The 17,736-nt window shown below is 45.5% G+C and overlaps 1 protein-coding gene across 3 annotated transcripts in view; it reads left to right on the plus strand.

Annotated features, from left to right (window-relative positions):
* The first annotated feature begins 17,385 nt into the window (after positions 1 to 17,385).
* SCAF11 (SR-related CTD associated factor 11) overlaps positions 17,386 to 17,736 on the plus strand; it is a 49,068-nt gene continuing 48,717 nt past the window's right edge. For all 3 annotated transcript variants that reach the window (XM_084748941.1, XM_084748938.1, XM_084748939.1), the window contains exon 1: positions 17,386 to 17,603. The gene's annotated coding sequence lies outside the window, so the exon portion shown is untranslated. The remainder of the gene's footprint in view (positions 17,604 to 17,736) is intronic.

A 17,736-nucleotide genomic window follows, 5' to 3' on the forward strand; every position in this document is an offset into this window, starting at 1 on the left:
TCTTTGATTTGTGAAGATGCACCTTTAATCTGGGCCACAGCTTCTGTTGGCAGCATGTGTCAAGGGCACGGAATAAAGAAACTTGTCTTTGTCTGCTCGCTCTCGCCCTCACTAGCCACTCCATTCCTTTACTGGCACTAAAGCCCACTTCTTCAGGACTCTGGCATGTCCTGAAGACCAGCTGAGACCTCCAGCCTTGTAGACTGAACAACTACTGGATTCTTATATAGACTCTTAGAGACCTTCTATATATATAATATACATATTATACATATATATTTATATATTTCACTTATCACAGTAGTGTCAAGGTTCACCCATGCCATAACATGTATCACTACCTCATTCATTCTTACATCTGAGAATACACACACACACACACACACACACACACACACACACACACACACACACACAGAGAGAGAGAGAGAGAGAGAGAGAGAGAGAGATATTTCATTCTCTAAGTTTTGTTTCTAGAGAATCCTGTCTAATATTCATTTACTCATTGATGAAATGTTAATGTCTGATTAATTTTTTTTAAATCCTATTCTTTCTCCATTGAATTGACTTTGTATCTTTGTGAAAACTCAATTTGCTGCATTTGTGTTGGTCTCTCTCATTTCTCTGTCCTGTACCAATTTATCAGTGTGTCTATTCTTCCAAAAGTAACATCCTGCCCTGGGCCTGTAGCTTCAGAATTAGTCTCACAAAAGGAGAATCGTCCTGTTATGTTTGCATTTTTGGTCTTGTGCAGGTTATTTCATGTCTTGCTCCATATCTTGAACATCATCTTTTTCAGACACATCAGAATAGAGCAACTGCCAAGCATGGTAGATTCTAAACTATGAAAAATTAATTAAATGTGTTTCAGAAAGAAAACTAAAGATGCACAGGGTGACGGAACATGAAAAGCAACTGTTACAGGCTGATTTGTACAATATTACCCAGACTTCTTACAATGCCCTCACGTGACAGGGTTCTAACGTCCCTAAAATTAATACACAAAGACCTCCAGATGAGCACATTCCTTACAAATAGAATAACTTAAAATATGGGATTTCACCTTAACAACAGTCTGTGAAGGAATCATCACACAGTCTACTTCATTCTGAGTTAGCTTCACCAAGTGAAACGCACAATAACATTTTACTTAACTGTAAAAAAAAAAAAAAAAGAAAGAAAGAAAGAAAAAGAAAAAAAAAAAGAAACCATGTAATTTTCAGGAAAATGGATTGATCTAGAAAGTGAATAAATTTTAAAAGGCACTTGTGTTTGTTTGTTTGTTTGTTTGTTTGTTTTGTGGCTGGTCTTTGCTACTTTGTAGGTTCTTTTTCCACCCCTTATCCTCCCAGTTTCATCCCCTAACCCTAAACAGGAGAGAATCAAGGATAGAGGGGAAAGAGGAAATAGGAAAATCCCTGAATCTAATTTCTTTCCTTTTGTTTCTTCTGTGACCATGGCTACTAACAAACTGCAAACGACCTCCCTAAACCACCACCAACCCCGACCCTGCCTCTCGGGCCCTCACATTTATGTACCTTCTGAAAAGTTCCCCAAATTCCAAGTCACACAATTGTGGAAATTCTTTCCAGGGGGCAAAACCTTGCTTTTGCCAGAGTACAAGGCAAATCATAGTCAGCGGCTGTGGACAGTCTGAAGCAGCCCCACATCCCACACTGGGGATTAAAATGAAAATATATTCTTAAAATATGTCTCTTTTTTTGGTTTTTGTTTTGTTCTGTTTTTTTGATACAGGGTTTCTCAAAAATGTCACTACAGTTTTTAAGAAGAATAGATGCTAAAGTTACTGAGTGTCTTAATCATGGTTCCATTGCTGTGAAGCGACACCATGGCCACGGCAGCTCTTATAAAGGAAGCATTTAATTGGGGCTGTCTTACAGTTCAGAGCTTTAGTCCATAATCATCATGGTGGGAAGCATGGCAGCACGTGGGCAGACATGGTGCTGGAGAAGGAGCTGAGAGTTCTGCATCTTGATCCACAGGCAGCAGAAGGAAACTGTGTGTCACACTGGGTCTAGCTGGAACATATATGATCTCAAGCACGCCCCCACAGTGACACACTTCCTCCAACAAGGCCACACATCCTAATAGTGCCACTTCTGATGGGCTAACCGTTCAAATACATTAGTCTATGGGGGCCATACCTATTCCAGTCACCACACTGAGGGAATGTTACTTTGGCCTGATCCCGCCCTGACTCCATTTGTGTCCGCTCAGGTGCTTTTCCACCTTGGAAACAAATTCAGGGCTTTCCCTGACCCTGACTGGACACAAAGACAAAACACCTGCTGACTGTATAGTCGGAACAAAGGTTACCAGGTTCCCCTCCCCTACACCTGGCACTATGGTTTTGTGGTTCTTGCCTTTATATACACTGTAACTATCAATTTAGATGCCAACAGTTTTTGAGATGATAGCACTCTTAGTCACTGGCTTAAATAAGAGACCCTAGTTTGACCTTGTATGTGTGCTAGTCTGTAACTTTCTTACCTGGATACATTGAGGCCCCAGTGAGATTATCCTGTTGGGTTCAGGGTAGAAGCTGAGAAAACTCATTTCAGACGCAGAAACTTAATAGGATAGTTTTATTTTCTGAGCTCAGGGAGGCGGCCAGTCCGGGATCTAAACCGTGTCCTTGAGGGGAAGTTGTATTGCACATTTATAGGTAAGTACTTCAATTGGGTCATACAAGGGGGTGGAACAGGGTGGTCAGCTCTGACTCAAGTTATTTTGCTAACAAGAAGTCCTAGCTAACCTTGAAAGTGTGCCTGGCAGTGCTTAGGGTACATCCAAAGTGTAGCCAAGTATGTAGGTAGCAAAGTGTGAATTATGACACCATTGCATCACAGATAACAAGGGTTCAGACAGAGTGTAGCTTAGTATAAGGTCAGTCACCAGAATTGGTGGTCTTTGGGATGTTTCTAACAAAATGGAGTCTGATAGCTTTTAACATGACCTCTTCCATCCCACACATACATGGGAGGATTGCAAGGGAAATGCCCCCTGGACATGTTCTAGGACCCCATGCCTACCACTGAGCCCAAGAGGACTAGAATCCTGTATCCTGAACACCAAAATGGATTGGGTCCTTCTGACACTCCTAGGAGCTAAGTCTGTCTACTGAATTCATTTCTTGTTAAGAGGGGCTGGCCTCTTGAGGAAGTACCTTCTTAAGGATTAAAGATAGGTGTAGAAGAATGTTAGTTCAGAACATGGCTGTTCTGCCAAGAGATCACATCCAAAGATCTGTGTGATCTGCCTGGAATGCAAACACGCCTTTAATCCAGAGACAGAGGCAAACAGATGTGAGTTCAAGGCCAGCCTGGTATAGAGCAAGTATCAGGTAAAGAAAAGCTTAGATCCAGACATGGTGGTACATGCCTTTAATCCCAAATGAAAGTAAAATTAGTTGGTAGAAGGAAGCACTCATGTTTGAAAGTGATGTCTAAATGAGTGGCAGAAAAGATGATGAGCCAGAGATTTGGTAGAATAGGACACACCCACTCTCCTGAGAAGAGAGAGGAAAGGGAAGCTACTTAAGAGGTAGTTTTACAGAAAGAAGAGGCAGTTTTACCAGGACAGTAATAGAGAGATGGGTTGCAGAGAGAGAGAACTCAGGTGAAGAAGGAATGAGCCAGACAATGAGAAGGAGCCAAAAGATAAGAGCAGATTGCTGAGTTACTTTGAGGCCAAGCAGAGCAATTCCAGGCTGAGAGAGAAGCCAGACTGAATAAACCAGCTGGGAGAAGAGTTTGAGCGAAAACAACTGAGTTGAACCAGCCAGCCCAGAGCTCAGAAAGAACAAGCAAGGGTGAGCTTATTCAGCAGTAAGTCTCAGAGGCTGAAACATTCTAGGCCTAGATTAGATTGTACAGAGGATAGAAGCTTCCAGGCCTAGGCCTAGGTTAGCAGAAGAAGGCAGTAAGCCTCCCAGACAACAATCAAGCCAGAAGAATAACAGTTACTTTTACAGATAGGTGTCTTGAGAAGCCCACTTAAGGTCTGGAATGGAAATGCCTGGCAAGGAGCCTTCTCACGATACACTGGCATGTAACCGGTTGTGCCTCCTGTGCACGTGTAGGAGGCCAAGGTTTTGAGTGTCTGGGCGGCCCAACTGTGTGAGTGATGAATGCGTTCTGGACAGAGTCTGCCAGGAGAGTATTATAGTTTTGTTTGTTTTGGGGTGGGGGGTTTGTTGTTATTGGTGTCTTGGTCTTATCTTGTTTCGAGGACAGAGCTAGTCTGTTCTCCAAGCTCTTTTTGACTTAGTATTCACCGGAAGCCAATCCAGGGTGTGTGCCTCACGCTTTAGGGAGAGACCCACTGACCTTGCTGCCTGTGTTCCATGAGTGGTGCTAATCCCTTTCTGGGATTACACTGACAATTCCAGTAAACCCCAACCACTGATTCTACCTGGCTTTCAGTTTGTCTTTCATCTACAGACTGACCAGCTGCCTCTTCCATTTCCCTCCCAGGCTCCACGTCCCTCCTTCCCAGTCATTTCTTTGTTGATGCTTGTGTTTAAAATCTATTTTATTTGGTGTATTGAAGCCTCTACCTTCCTTCCACCAATCCCTTAACCCTGGGTAAGAGAAAGGTGGTTAGTGGAGAGTCGGGGTGCAGACCCCTTTACTTCTCCTGGCTGTTTAGGGTCAATGGGTTCTTTTGAGGGGCAATACCCATTTCCATCAACAGCAAGCACAGCAAGCGTCTCCTCTGAGCCACTGGATTAAGATGTTTCTCTCCACCTATGTCCAAGCTGTCTCACGCTGCATGCCACACTTTCTCTCTCTCTCTCTCCGGGCTCTCCTATTTATCTCCCTCAGCATCCTAGACCATGCCCCTCTCCGTGTGGTGACCAGCTGGCAAAGACCACACCCCCACAAGAGACAGTTATCATCTGTAGACAAACTAAAGCCCAAACTAAAATCCCACACTTGCGATTAAAACAAAAACATATTTACATTAATATAACTAAGTTTACAAAGAAACTAAACTTCTATTACATTTCTTCCTGTTTCTTCTTAGCTCTCCACTCTTCAGAGTCTCATCTCAAGCCCTTTCCTCCCTGCTGCTCAGCTCCTGCTGATGGTCTCTCATAGAGCCCGAACCTAGTCAATTCCTGACCCCCTTTTCCCAAAGGGCTCCTCCATCTGGTTGGGAGTGAGCCATAAAGGATTTTGTTGTTGTTGTTTGTTTTTGTTTTGTTTAGAGACAGAGTTTCTCTGTGTACTCTCAGCTGTCCTGGAAAACACTCTGTACACCAGGCTGGCTTTGAACTCAGAAATCCACCTGCTTATGCCTCCCAAGTGCTGGGATTAAAGGAGTGTGCCACCCCTACCCAGTTAATTCTCTGAAAGAAAACAGTTCCAGACAGGCAGGATAACCTGTGGTAAAGGGCACATGGTGGTTGTGGGTGCCACCAGAGTAAAAGCTGCAATGTAGGCAGAAGTGGAGCAGCCCCTCCCTCGCCCCTTTTTTTATTAAATCTCTGGCAAGACCCCATGTAATCCAGCAGCCTTACCAACTAGTGAGTACAGAGACCCACCTCAGAGTGGCTGAAGGGTTTTTGTCCAGTTTTTCTGTACAGGAAAATCCCTTTGTTGCACAGCCTGGGCAGGAAACTGAAGATAAGAGGTATGCAGGGTCCTTTCCGTTGTGTCTCCATGCCCACTTCCTCTGACTGAGATAGGACATTCTTTCTATTCTTGGGACTACCTTGTGCTATACCTGTGTCCTGCCTTTGTTTCTGCCAAACCAAGCCTTTGCTTCTACTTTTCAGTTATTGAGAAACAAATGCTGTTTGGGTACAAATAATATTAAAAATATATTGTCATATGCTGTTTTGGCTCAGTGAAAAGCTGTGTCTGGAGATGAGATTTGGCCTTCTCACTTTAGACCGAACCATGTTTACCTCAAAGTTTCCTTCGGATCCCCTATTCTGGTTAGAGTGTGGCCAGTTTTAGAGAAACTTCTATGGCCTGTTGCAAAAAGTATTTATCCCATATTTGTTGACTATTCTGTATATATTTGTTAAGTCCATTTGACTTCAACGGTATAGTTTTAACACTGTAGTGTTGATTTTTAGAAGGTACCAAAACTCAGTTGGATGACATACGTACAGCATGGGTAGGTAAATCAGTTATCTTTCAGACAATAGCATTACCATTATCAAATCAGGGCAAGAGGAACTTTAGGAAAAACAGGCTTATTTAGGAATATTGTTGAAAGAGGTTCAGTTCATGGTAGACAGCTGGCACATTACATCATCAGACTGAGAGCAGAGACATGAAAACTGTCACTCTTCCTGCTTTCTCCTTTTTATTCAGTCTAGGACCCCAGCCCATGAAACAGTGCTTCATACCATTAGGGAGACTTCCTTCCTCAGTTAGCCCACTTAGAAACTCTCTTATACACAACCCCAGAGTGCGTCTATACCCGTCAAGTTGAGAATCACAATGGGGGCCTACCAAAAAAAAATCACCTACCATTATTACATCAGAATTTAGCTTTTATGTCCATTAGACTTTGTTTTATGAAATAGGGAGCTCCAATGTCTGGTACATATATGTATTTAAGATAATCTTATTGATGAGTTATTACCTTTATTAATATGTGGCAGACATTCTTTTTCTAATTTTGGCTTGAGGTTTGCTTTATCTGTTGACAGGATAACTTGGCCTGAAGTTTAAGATGGTGTGTTGGGGTGATGGAAGTGGTGGTAGTGGCTGTGATGGTTTGAACTTTCAGACTCTCGCTTTCCCTTTGGTGTGTGGTGTGGCTACGCTGTACCAGATGTCTGCTAGGGCTGTGTTTGTTTGTTTGTTTGTTTGTTTGTTTTCTTCTTTAGTAACCTCTGCCCTCCATATACAGAGGACTCCTGCTGACCACACTTAGCTTTGCAGTCTGTGAGCTGGGCAGGTTCTTGCTGTTCCTTGGTTTGTGTCCTGCTCTGAGTATTTTCTTGGTGTGCGGAGAATATGGGAAACAACTGTAGCACTGACATCTTCACGGCTGGAGGGCCCATCTTTATGGCCCTCCACTGAGGCACTAATAATCCTACTGAAAGGATAGAGCTATTGATGTCAAGTAGACCGCTCAAGATTCAGGGGCCCGGGCTCTACAGCAGCCAACAACCTGCTACCTTCAGCAGCTGAGAATTCTGCTACAGCATGGTCTGGTGCTTTGTATTTAATTGTTAATTATTTTGCTCCCTGAGGTCTGCTTGCTGTCTTTTACTCAAGTAATGCTGTGTAACCTTGTCTCCAAATTTATCCCTGACTGGCTACACCTGGGCAGGGCAAAGTGAGGCAGGCATGGCCAAGGTTCATGGGCTTAGAGGACAGAAGGATCACGGGAAGGGGAGAGACAGGTCCAGAAGAGGAGAAGAAGGAAGCGGGACCACCATGGATTAGGGTGGAAAGACGCACATAGCCGGGAAGAGCATGCTCTGAGGATCAGTGAGCCTGGGGAGAAACAGCCCAGATGGAAAGCAAGAGCAAGTATTTATATCATTTTGGAGGAGAAGTAGCCCAGATAGAAACAATTAGAGCAAATGGCCTGGGATGCGGGACTGGGAGACAATGAGGGAACATAGGGGTTAATAGCTGCTCATCCCCAGGTGAAAGGCGGCTTATTAAAAAGAATGTGTCCATTCTTAATTGGGTTATTTGGCTTGTTAGTGTTTAATTTCTTGAGGCTCCTCACCCCCAGAGACAGGCCAAATTCAGGCTCCCTAACCTCTGATTGTCCCCTCTTCTAAGGCTCCCGGATTAGCTCAGTTTTAAGCAATATGTTCTCTTCCAAGATGGTGCCTGACTTCTTGCCTCTCACTAATACTAAGTGACAAAATGAGGTTCTTCCCCATTCTTAACCTGTTTACCAAAGAAGTCACAGTCTTACCAAAGCCTGCAACTAAGTTTGAGGCTGTGGGGACTGTGGCTTTTTCTGAGAGTGTGCGTGAACGGCAGTGCTTTTCTCTAGCCTTCTGATTTACCTTTAAATGGGGCTGCTTCTTCCTCAGTCCCCAGTGCGGAACTGTATGTCTGGAGCTGTGTTCAGGTTGGCTTCTTTTTCGTGTGTCAACCTGCTCTTGGCTCTGTATTTTTAGGTAGTTTATCACCACCCTTGTAAATTTCCAATGCATTTCCACTCTATCTCTTTGGGGTACAGTTTTTGTTTGGCTTTGGCTTGAGGTTTTTCATCTTAATCTTTCTGCATCACTGAACATCATGCAGGCAACTTCTAGACTGCTGTCTTACCCAGAAGTCCTTTAATACCTTTTATGACAATAGCTACCATGGCCAAGGTAAAAAAAAAAAAAAGATGTTGAGGAAAATAAATAGTACTTATGCACAGGCAATACCAGAATTTAGCAACTCTAACGAAAAAGGGATCCACACAAGAAGATCAGAAAAGTATACTATTAAACTCAGCATAAAGACATGGAAAAGGCTAGGGAACATTGTAAAATTACTTGAAAAGAATTCAACCACAGGAATTGTCTTGAAGATGCTGATTAAAACAGTGGTAATGGGGCTGGAGAGATGGCTCAGTTCTTAAGAACATGTGCTGCTCTTGCATGGCACCTGAGTTCGGTTCCCACACCTGTATCCCACGGTTCACAACCATCTGCAACTCTCCTTCCAAGGGAGGCGATGCTGTCCTTTGGTCTCTGTGGGTACCTGCACTCGTGTGCACATACTCACAGAGAGAACTCACTCATACACACACCTTTAAGAAAATCTCTAAAACAACCATTAGATAACAAGTAATGCCAATAAATTTGATATTTCTGCTTTAGTCTTGGCAACACTGAGGGGAAACAGGCATCATTCCACATTCAGGTTAGGGTGCGCACAGCAGTAGTAATTCTAGAGGTGATCTGATGTGATACATTTAGTCACAAAAACCATAACACCCAAACGAATGGCGAGAGCTACCTTTCGAGTCATCTAGCTGAATGACGAGGCACCATAGTGCTGTGCCTAGCTAAATGGTGTCATTAGTTATTTCCCTTCTGAGTGGAAACCATTCTCCATAAGGATGTCTTCTTGTGACGTCATCTTGCATGAATGTCAGCAATGAGGTCAGCAGGGGAAGAGCTCCCTGCTCTTCTTCTGCTTGGCGTGAGTGCGTCGTGAACGTCACTAAACTACAGAACATTCTAAGTAGTGGGATAAGAAGTAAACAAAGAAACATTGCAATCAGATGGCCTCGTACATGAAAGAGACCTACCTTCTATTTACAGAACATTCCACCATGCATTTTTTTCCCCTCTGAAGTCTACAGTGCTTACTCCAAAAGAAATCACACGTTGGAACACTCAACAAGCAGAGAAGGAATTTTATCTAACCACAATGGACTAACACTATATATCGGGCGGAGGCAGGCAGATCTCTGTGAGTTCAAGGCCAGCCTGGTCTACAAAGCAAGTCCTGGACAGCCAAGGCTACATAGAGAAACCCTGTCTTGAAAAAAACAAAACAAAACAAAACAAAAACAAAAACAAAAACAAAATGAAACAAACATACAAACAAAAAGCAATGTCAGCAGCAAGAGAAACCACAGAAAATACACAGTTATGGAGATTAAACAAGGCACTGTTGCTGGGCGTGGTGGTGCACACCTTTAATCCCAGCACTCAGGAGGCAGAGGCAGGTGGATCGACCTGAGTTCAAGGCCAGCCTGGTCTACAAAGGGAGACCAGGACAGCCAAGGGTATACAGAGAAACCCTGTCTCAAAAAACCAAAAACCAAAAACAAACAAACAAACAAAAAATCAAACCAAACAAAACCAAACCAAACAAAAAGACAATGCACTGTTGACTGATGAATGGATTCACTGAATAAGTAAAAAGTATAAATAAAAATTTCTAGAATGAAATAAAAATGAAAATATGACATACCAGATCCCATGGGATGCAATAAAGACAAGTCTTTTTTTGTTGTTGTTTTGTTTTTTGTTTTTGTTTTTTGAGACAGCGTTTCTCTGTAGCCCTGGCAGTCCTCGACTCACTTTGTAGACCAGGCTGGCCTTGAACTCACAGTGATCCGCCTGCCTCTGCCTCCCGAGTGCTGGGATTAAAGGCGTACATCACCACACCCGGCTTATAAAGACATGTCTTAACCAGGAGATTTATAGCTGGAAGTGCCTACGTTAAGAAATTACAGAGATCACCTTAAGGTATTAAAAAATGAGAATAACCCAAAGCCTATAGGGAGTGGCACAATTAGGAGGTGTGGCCTTGTGGGAGTGGGTGTGGCCTTGAAGGAAGTGTGTCACTGCGGGTAGGCTTTGGAACTTCAAATGCTCAAATCAAGCCCAGTGGTCATTCTCTCTTCCTGTCTCCTGCTCCTTCTCCAGCACCATGTCTGTCTGCATGCTGCCATGCTTCCCTTCATGATGATAATGGCCTAAAGCTCTGAAACTGTACATCAGCCTCAATTAAATTGTGTCCTTTATAAGAATTGCTGCTTTCATGGTGTCTCTTCACAGCAATAGAAACCCTAAGACAGGGATTAACTCCAAATCACCAATAATGTATCAGTGCCATATTAAGGAAAGAAATAAAAGCACTTCCCCTTGGGGTGCTGGCTAATCTGAGGTCAACCAGAGTTGTCTGAAAGGAGAGAACCTCAGCTGAGAAAATGTCTCTGTAAGATCTGGCTGCAGGGCATTTTCTTAATTAGTGATGGATGGGAGAGGGTCCAGCCCTTTGTGGTTGGTTCCATCCTTGGGCTGGGGGTCCTGGGCTCTATAAGAAAACAGGCTGAGAAGCCAGGCATAGTGGGGCACACCTGTAATCCCAGCACGTGGGAAACAGAGGCAGGTGGATCTCTGTGAGTTCAAGGCCAGCCTGGTCTAAAAAGTGAGTCCAGGGCAGTGAAGGCTACACAGAGAAACCCTGTCTCAAAAAAACAAAACAAAACAAAAAAGAAAAAAGAAAGGAAGGAAGGAAGGAAGAAAGAAAAGCAAGCAGGCTGAGGAAGCCATGGAGAGCAAGCAAGTAAGCAGCACCCATCCATGGTGTCTGCATCAGCTCCTGTGTCCAGGTTCCTGCCCTGTTTGAGTTCCTATCCTGACTTCCTTTAATAATGGACCACTATGTGGAAGTGTAAGCCAAATAAACCCTTTCTTCCACAACTTGCTTTTGGTCATGGTGTTTCAGCACAGCAATACAAACCTGACTACAACAGAGTCATTCAACTAAGAGTGGGTGCAGATTTGAATTCTCTTTATGTACCCTGTGTCTCCAGTCTTCCATGTGCCCATTGCATGAAAATGTGCCTGCCTGAAGGCTATCTTGTGACTCTGTCTCTGTGTGTCTGTCTTGGCTCTGTCTTTATTGAATATTATTATTCAATATTGAATATCCAACGTGAATATTCAGATAATGTTTCCAGGCAAGGCCTGTTGAATTATATGAAGCCTGAACTTGGGTGAGCTTTGCTCATATGACCTTGCTTAACCCTCAGAGTATAAACTGTCTGATGCTTAAATAAAGCCGGCTATTGGACGAGACTTCAGTCCACCTTGTTTATAGGTCCCGTTCTCCCGGGTCCCGCCCCCTTTAGTGATGCATGGGTGGTCATGGTGCTGAGATGCCCATATCACCCCTGAAAGGTTTAGTGAACACTGTGGGTGTGTGTGGGGGGGGGGGCAGAAAGAATCTAAGAGCCAGGTGCGAAGTGCTCACTTAGTACCTGGTATGATGGATCCCCAACAGCTATGGGTGCTTGCATAGATCCTGCCCAAGACTGAGCCATTGAGTTTGTTCTCTCTCTCTCTGCCTCTCTGTAAACCTCTCCCAGTTAAGACTACCTCTGAATTCCATGGACTGCACTGCCTCTCAGCTCACTGACTCAACTGAACTAACTGCCTGAACAGAACTGCACAGAACTCAGAGATCTGCATGCCTCTGTCTCCTGAGTGCTGGGATTAAAGCCATGGACCACCATGCCTGGACCTAAGCTTTTTTTTTTTTTTTAACCTGAAGCTTATTCTATACCAGGCTGGCCTTGAACTCAGTGATCTGCCTGCCTCTCTCTCCTGGAATTAAAGGTGTGTCTATATTCCAGCAGGATCACACAGACTTAGACGTTTGGATGTGATCACTTGTCAGAGCGGCCATGTTCTGAATTAAAATTCCTCTATAGTGTTTGTGTGTGTGTGACACATGTGAAAAGTGGATTGATAAGATCCAAGCCTTAGGAAGACTTACAAATGAAAATAAGAAAGATGCTCAGTCACAGACAGAGGAATTTAGATAAGAACCCACCACACCACTGCATGATGAGACTGAAGAGGGGCGGCCCAAGATGGTTAGAAAACCAACTTTAGTTTATCTAGTTACTATAACAAACTTGCCAGCAAGCGATAGGCACCCCCAAGGCTATGGAGAAACTAAACGGAATCCTGTAGAAATATTAAATTTGAGGAAAATTAAGGAAGTGATAGTTTCATATGATGTGCATTCATCCTATGTGAAGCTGATATTAAATTCATGGGCAACTCAGAACAAAATTGTCCCCCAAGACTGGAAAGATTTGGCAACAGCAATATTGGAAGCTGGTCCTCAGTTATAACGGAGAACATGGTGGAAAGAGGAAGCTAGGGACATAGAACAAGGAACTAGGGCTGGAGGTATTTGTTGGCATATAAGCAGCCTGCCTCTAGGTTGCCTAGCAACCTCTGACACATCTGCCACCACCACCAGGTGTGTGAAGAGGCACCAGACATAAAGGGCCAACCTGCCACCCCCCCCTTTCTATAAGAGATGCCCCTTCTCCCTTTTTTTTCTCTCTCTCCTTCTACCCTACAGCCCACTCAGGCCTAACTCCTCTCTTTTCTCTCCCTATGCTTCTATAATAAATCTCTCCATATCAGATCTGTCGAGTGTCACTCTGTTTATTTCTAAATCCTAACAGTGTTACTATTTCTCAAGAACAGTTGCTGAGTGAAGGTCAGTATACTGAGTTACAAAGGCAGTTTGAATCTGACGTCACACCTTGGCACTATGTTGTTTAAACAACTTCAAGTGCTTTTGACAAGGCTGAAGAGTCGGGGAAAGTGGTCTGAGTCACTCACTATAATTATACAAGGCCCCAGAGAAGCCTTCACTATTTTTCCGTATTTTTTTCCTTCAAAAGATTGACTTCAGCCATAAATATAGATTAGTATTAGATTCAGAAGTCAGATAAATATTAATCGAATCATTGACTTTTGAAAATGCTACTTCAGAATGCAAAAGGGTGATGAAGCCTCTACAGCAGAGGATGGGATGGACAGGGCAGACATACAAGTGATACGGGAACTCACGTTCATGAGGCTACTTTGATAGCAGAAGTAAGTTCTGAAAGTTTTCAGAAAAATCAAAATGTCAGATGTTTTAATTGTGGTGAGCCATTTGAAAAGGGATTGTAGGCAAGGTGTGCCTATAATGTTTCAAATGATAATTTACCAAAGGTACACTTGCCTTACTGGCAATGAAATGAAAAGTGGGTTTTCTTAAACCATGGGTCTTAATTCCATGTTAGAATGTTAAGACTGTAGATTGCCACTTGGCCCACGCCATCTTGGATGTCAGCTCTTCAGTTTTCTTAAGTAAAAAAAAATGACATTTTTGTTGTTTGGTATTAAATATACAGTTAAGAGATTTAAAATATTTTAAGTAAATTCAAAGGGTTACTACAGTTCAAACCTGCTTTCTAAATCTCTAAGAGTTGGAGTGATTTAAAGCTAACATAAAATATTTGAGCGGGGTGGTGGTAGACCAGGCCATTAAATCCCAGCCGAGACAGACCGATCTCTATAAATGAGTTGTTTTCTAAATTCTAGAGTTACAGTGAACAAGGCGGTGGCACATGCTTTTAATCCCATCACCCAGGGACAAAACTCAGATACAGCTCCTAGTTGGTATGTTTGCACACTAGAGAAATCACACACCATATTTGCAGATTGCTATAAAACCCTCTACAGGGTTACTAGAGAGGCAGCTGATTTCCAATGGGGACAGGAATAAAGAGCAGCTTTGGTGAATGCTGGCAAGCTCATCTCTGCGCGTGCTACCCTGACCAATGCTGAACCAGATGATGCCGGTAACTATGGATGTCATTTTTGTTGATGAACTGGCAACTGGGGACTCTTCATAAAAAAAGAAAAAAAAAGCTGGGCGTGGTGGTGCATGCCTTTAATCCCAGCACTCGGGAGGCAGAGGCAGGCAGATCGCTGTGAGTTCGAGGTCAGCCTGGTTTACAAAGCGAGTCTAGGACAGCCAAGGCTACACAGAGAAACCCTGTCTCAAAAAGCCAAAAAAAAAAAAAAAAAAAAAAAAAAAAAAAGTCCACCAACATTTGCCTGTTGGCTTCTATTGCAAAAGCTTTCCATATATGGAGAATAAATATTCTTTCTTAGAGAAACATCTGGATATTTTTTGTGAGGCACAGAGGACTTTATGTTCAGTCACTGCCAACCACCGAATGGTCATAAGGGCCCCCCTTACAATGGTGATTCAAAGGCAGAGTCCTTCTCAGGCTTGCCTGTCTGAATTCCTTCATGACCAGTATGCGGTAGCAAAGGGGTCTGTTCTTTCCAGCACTGAGGAAATAGGTCAGTTGCCTATAATCTGCCCCCTCACCCCCCACCACCAAAGAGGCACCTATTGAACTGTGGGGACCAAGGGAATGGTCACATTTCACTAACACGTGGTTTACTGATGGTTCATCAACCACGGATAGAACCAAAACTAATGAAAAATGGCAGTCTGTGGACTGGGGGATAGAACAGCTAATACTGAGGAAGGAACCACAAAATAAGAGCGTTCTCTCTCTCTCTCTCTCTCTCTTTTTTTTTTTTTTGGTTTTTCGAGACAAGGTTTCTCTGTGTAGCCTTGGCTGTCTTGGAACTCACTCTGTAGACCAGGCTGGCCTCGAACTCACAGATCTACCTGCCTCTGCCTCCCGAGTGCTGGGATTAAAGGCGTGGACCACCACCTCCTGTGAGCACTCTCTTGTTAGCATCTCTCCTCTCACTGGGGAACACTGGGATTACAGACACCTGCTGTGGTGCCCTGCTTTACATGGGTCCTGGGATGCGACCTCAGGTCCTCACTCTTGTGCGGTAAGCACTTTTCTTAACTGGCTATCTCCCCAGCTCTTGCTTGTTTTTTTTATGATGATTGTTATTAAGACTAAAACCTTAACAAGTATGCCTAGCACATCTACTCTATTCGTCTATTTTTATAGTTTATTTTGTAAAACGCTGACCCTCTTCTTGTTTTGTTTTGTTTTTGTTTTTTCGAGACAGGGTTTCTCTAAGTAATCTTGGCCGTCCTGGACTCACTTTGTAGACCAGGCTGGCCTCGAACTGACAGTGATCCGTTTGCCTCTGCTTCCGAGTGCTCGGATTAAAGGCGTGGGCCACCACAGGGGCTCCTTACCCTTTTTTTTTTTTATAAATTTAAAAAATTGAAACAAAACAACACATTTTTATCATTCAAACACAGCAGAGAGAATACTATGTATAGAAATAGATAGAGTCTCTCTTCTGGGGAGCAAGCGACAGTCTGTTACAATGTACCCTCTTTTCTATTCAGAGTGTTGTGTGGGTTGGAGGTGGAGGGGGAAGGGTGAATGGTCAAAGGATATTTTTAGTTAGGCAAGAGTTGTTTCTGGTGCTCTGTTACACAACACGATAGTTACAAAGTAGATTTTAGATGTTCTGAACACACACACACACATAAATTTGAAGCAGGAAATCCAAAGTTTGAGGATGGACTGGTCTGTATAGTGAGATTCTGCCTTTAAAAAAAAATGCCATCGGCATGCTGGGCTATAATGTCTACTCGGTGTGAAAGGAGCTGGTGCCACGAGTGACCAGCACTGATTAAAATATAGAAAACACATACAAAACAGTATTTCATTGTACATCTTTACCAGGAGCTACTCTTAACATAAAGAGTCTCTATGGTGAATTCAAGACCCCGACAGGAAAGCTAAACTTCATCTCTGCTGGATGGCTAACAGAGCCTTTGGTTTGGTTCTGTCACACAGCTGTTTCAACGGGTTTTTAGTCTCCTAATCAACCTCAATCGTCTTCACTAACAAAGGAAAGATCCTTCAGGTGGTTTTGTTTCCTCACTGCAAAGTGTTTTTTTATTTTTTTTTATTATCTTTTTTAATACCTGTAGATCATTGCAAAATACCAAAGCTGCAGATTTAGGGAGAGGCAAGGCTGCCATCCACGTATTCCTAAAGCAGTTATTTACCCAGTCCCCTGTAGGAGCTCGGCTCTGGTAAGAGCTTGGTGAGACACCATCCCCACCTTCAGCGTGACGCGACCGGCACTGAGCAGCCAAGCAGCACTGGATGACGGTGTCAGGGAAGCAGCAAGATCGGAGAGCAGCAGGGGGACATGGTAGCCAGCATTCTGGGAGAACGCGGCGTGATCGGCGGCGCTCGAAGTGGGGAGGGGGGAGGATAGCTCGGACTAGGGGTAGACGGGCGACAGCAGCGCGCGTGGACAGCAAGAGGACCATGAGGAAAGGCGAGAGCGTGGGGCAGGGGGTGAAAGAGCCAGCAAGTGATGAAAAGCCTGCAAAAACACCTCCGAGGTGGGAGAAAAAAAAAAAAAAAGATCCGAGAACGCTCCAGTGCAGTACGTTGTGTTGTTGTGACTGAAATCCACCACCACGAGTGGAAGCGCTTAAAGCCAGCCATGATCGTTTAGCTCCCGTGACCTGCGCTTAGGACGCGGGAGGGTGGCCTGGGCTGGCGGGCCCGCCGCGCACAGGCAGAGCAGGTGCGCCTAGCATCCCCGCCTCACACTCCATCCGCGCCAACAGCGCGCGAGCTCTCCTCAGGATCTACTACCGCGATCTCCCAAACTCATCTTTATTGTCCTCCCCCTCAACCTACGGACCCAGCCTCGCAGGATGGCGCGGAGGAGAGCGCGGCCGAGGTGGCCCGCGGACGGCGCATGCGCACAGCGCACCGAGCGGCCAGGAGGGCGGGGCGGGAAGCATGTTTCCCAGAAGCCTCCACCATTGGCAGCTGCCCGAGCTCCCGCTCTCCGGCGGCGGCGCGGCGCGCCCCGCCCACCTGGTCCGTCGGTCCGTCCGTCCGTCCGTCGGTCGTCTCAGTAGTTTACCGGCGCCGCCTGGAGGTCCGGCTGGGCAGTGCGGCGCCCGCGTGCTGGCGGCGTGCGGAAGGTCCCGCCGCCCGTCCGCCCGCCCGCCGCGTCGTCACCACAGCGCGCCGACCTGTGGCGGCGCGGCTGAGCCCCGCGGTGGGAGGGAGAAAGGGAGGGAGGGGGGGAGGGAGGGACGCCGCCAGACACGGCGGGGGAGGGGAGCGGCGGTGGCGCAAGCGGCGCGGAGCAGCGCTGCCTCGGCTCCTCTGCTGCGTTGGCTGCGTGCTCCCGACCGGGGCCGTCCGAGCCCCGCCGCCCCGCGCGCGCGCGCTTCCGAGCGGCGGGAGGAGTCCATGGTGCGGAACTCAGCGGCGGCGGACTGACTGACGGGGCCCCCGGGGCCTCCTGCGCTGGCGCGGCCGCCCGAGCGACGCCTGGACCTCGGCCTCAGGTAAACACCGCCGGGCCGGCCGGCCGTGGGGGAAGTGGACGGGCCGGGGCGCAGCGCGGCGCGGGGGCGGGGGCGCGGGCGCGGGGCGGGCAAAGTTTGGGGGCTCGCGCGCGGGGCTGGGGAGGCCGTCCTG

The sequence above is a fragment of the Acomys minous genome, assembly GCF_964271855.1.
Source record: "Acomys minous genome assembly, chromosome: 12".
NCBI lineage: Eukaryota > Metazoa > Chordata > Mammalia > Rodentia > Muridae > Acomys > Acomys minous.